Genomic DNA, 3,039 nt, shown 5'->3' on the forward strand with positions numbered 1-3,039 from the left:
CGGTCTTATGGGAGCTCCCTTGTAGGTAACTAGATGCTTTTCTCTTGCTGCTTAAGATTCTCTCTCTGTCTTTAACTTTTGGCATTTTAGTTATGATGTGTCTTGGTGTGAGTCTCTTTAGGTTTGGGATTCTGTGCTTCCTGGACTTGTATTATCTATTTCCTTCACCACATTAGGGAAGTTTTCTGCCATTATTTCTTCAAATAGGTTTTCAATTCCTTGCTCTCTCTTCTCCTTCTGGTACTTGTATGATGTAAATGTTGCTGTTCTTGATGTGGTTCCAGAGGTCCCTTTAACTATCTTCATTTTTTTAGATTCTCTTTCTTGCTGTTATAATTGGGTGTTTTCTGCTACCCTATCTTCCAAATTGCTCATTCGCTCCTCTGTTTTATCTAATCTACTATTGACTTCTTCTAATGTCTCTTCATTTCAGTTATTGCATTCTTCATTTCTGATTGTTTTTTTACATATTCTATCTCCATTTTAATGTTTTCTATCTCTCTGTTAAAGTTCTCATTGAGTTCATCTACTCTTCTCCTAAGTTCATTGAACATCCTTATAACTAGTGTTTTAAAATTTGCATCTGCTAGATTGTTTGTCTGCATTTTGTTCAGTTCTTTTTCTGTAACTTTGTTGTGTTCTTTCATTTGGGACATGTTTCTTTGTCTCCTTATTTTGTCTGTCCCCTTTGTATTTGTTTCTATTTATTATGTAGGGCTGCTATGTCTCTTGGTCTTAGTAGAGTAGCCTCATGTAGTAGGTGTCCTGTGGGGCTCAGCAGCATAGTTTTCCCTGGTCACCTGTGCCGGGTGCTCCAGATATGTTTCTTGTATAGGCTGTTTGTATCCTCCTGTTGTAGTTGAGCTTTGGTTACTGTTTACACATCAACTGGGAGGGACTAACCTTCGGGATGATTGGTTGTGAGGACTGGCTGGTGAGGGGCTGACCGTATAAGGCAGGATTCAATTTAGCAGGGCTCTTGTTCCTTCTCGATCTGCTCTTTGAGTGTATCATCCTTGGATGAAGTCCTGGGTGGTGCTCCAGCTTGATCTGAAGCTGGTCATTCAGTGTGTTAATCCTGGGGCCTCCTGGGAAGGGCTCCAGCTGCAGCCTGTGCCCAGCCTGGGGCCACCTGGCAAAAATCAACAAGCAATCCAAAGATGGTCACTACCCTCATTAGGCTTGGAGGTGCCCGAGAGGCCAATCCGTAAACTAAGGCAGGATGCTGCTAGTGCCAGGCTTGGAGCTACTCAGCAAGAGTTTCAAGGCATACTGACCAGATGCTGCTTGTTTGAGTTTTGCAAAACTTTGAAAGATTTTAGGAAAGTCCACAGCATGAGCCAAGACAGGCCACTTGTATGGAAAAGCCACTGGAAGTGGCTTAGGTGGGCCTGCATGTTGAGTGGGGCAGAGTCTCAAGGAATCGCCAGAGCAGAGTAACCATGTTAACCAGGTTGATGGAGACTCAGATACGGCCCCTGCCAGTGTCTGCAAAGGAACAGTAGTTCCTGCCAGCACTTTAGTCTCAGAGTAAGCTGCCCCTCCAGCCCTCACTCTGAAGCCAGACAATTCATTTTCTCCCTGCTTGTCCCTGGCACCTTTCAAGCTGCTCCTGCAGTGCTGGAGCTCAGAGTAAGTGAGTCCATCAGAGAGTAAGTTCACTCATGGGCCCTTTAAGAAGAACATCTGTGACTCCAGTCGCCCTCTGTCTCACGGAGCCACAATATCCACTGTTTTTTTATAGCCAGAGGTGTGGACACACCTCTTCCTGGTACTGGAACTCTGAGTTGGAGTGCCAAGTGTGGGACTGGAGTCCTTCACTCTTCCAAGGAAATCTCCACAGCCGAGACATTCCTCCTGATTTTTAACCATTCTGCATCCCTACCCCTCCTACCAGTCTCAAAGTAGCTTCCTATGTATGTCCCCAATTGTATGGCTTCTGTTCAGCCACACTTCAAGTGACTCCCAATGAAGCTGTTCTGTAGCTTAGTTGTAATTTTGATGTGGGTAAAAGAGGAAGCAAGCACAATGTTTACCTACTCTGTCATCCTGACTGGAACCCTAATGTTCTGCATTTTATACCAGTAAAAAAAAAAAAAAGCAGATAAATCAGAATTGACTTCTCTATGAAAACGGTTTTCAGAAACGTATCATACAATTGGATGTATCTTCTACAGTTCTCATAATTACTCCCTTTCAGATTCTATATATAACTGACTAGTAGTCAACTTGGATATGAAATCTGGATATTATGGAATTGAAAGTATTATGCTTATATTTCGATCTAGTGATTTTGAATATGTAGCATTTTTACAGATCTTTATGAAAGCATTCACAGCAGCCTATTATATGCACTGCTGTGGATAGATGATAAAAAGATAATTGATAATGATGATGATAGATAGATAGATAGATAGAATAGGTAAGATAGATGATAGATGATAGAAAGATAGATAGATAGATAGATAGATAGATAGATAGATAGATAGAAAGACAGATAATACTGATATAAAGAAGTGTCTCCTCTTCACCCACATGGTCAGCTATTCATTTATATTTATGTAGGTTTCCATTTCATGTCATGCCTCTGTAAAACATGGAACTCCAACTCATTTTAGCTCTAAACGTACTCTGATAAATTGTAATCATATATTTACTCTAGAGAGGTCATCCAGTCGTAGAAAATAGAGTTCACTTGAAATGTAGTCTTTAGATATTTTTCTGGTTATGACTTCTTTAATAACCTTGGGCGAATTACTTAACCCTTAATCTGTTAAATCTATGGATTTACTTAGAATAACGGAATAATGAGTATAAATGAATTGTGCTTACATGTATGCTAGTATTCATAGAGCATTATTTACAATAGTCAAAAGGAGGAAACAACCCAAATGTCCATCAACAGTCTACAGCCATGCTACCCTGAACAAGCCTGATTCTCTTTGATCTCAGAAGCTAAGCAGGATCGGACCTGGTTAGTACTTGGATGGGAGACCACCTAGGAAGACCAGGTGCTGTAGGAATAAAAAATTAAAAAAA

At 40.7% G+C, this 3,039-nt stretch overlaps 1 protein-coding gene and 1 pseudogene across 3 annotated transcripts in view; both read left to right on the forward strand.

Moving 5' to 3' along the window:
- Positions 1 to 3,039, forward strand: part of GABRB1 (gamma-aminobutyric acid type A receptor beta1 subunit) — a 391,944-nt gene that overhangs the window by 185,402 nt on the left and 203,503 nt on the right. The window lies entirely within an intron of this gene.
- LOC111741555 lies at positions 2,905 to 3,023 on the forward strand (annotated as a pseudogene).

The sequence above is a fragment of the Pteropus vampyrus genome, unplaced genomic scaffold (assembly GCF_000151845.1).
Source record: "Pteropus vampyrus isolate Shadow unplaced genomic scaffold, Pvam_2.0 Scaffold79, whole genome shotgun sequence".
NCBI classification, from domain to species: Eukaryota; Metazoa; Chordata; class Mammalia; order Chiroptera; family Pteropodidae; genus Pteropus; species Pteropus vampyrus.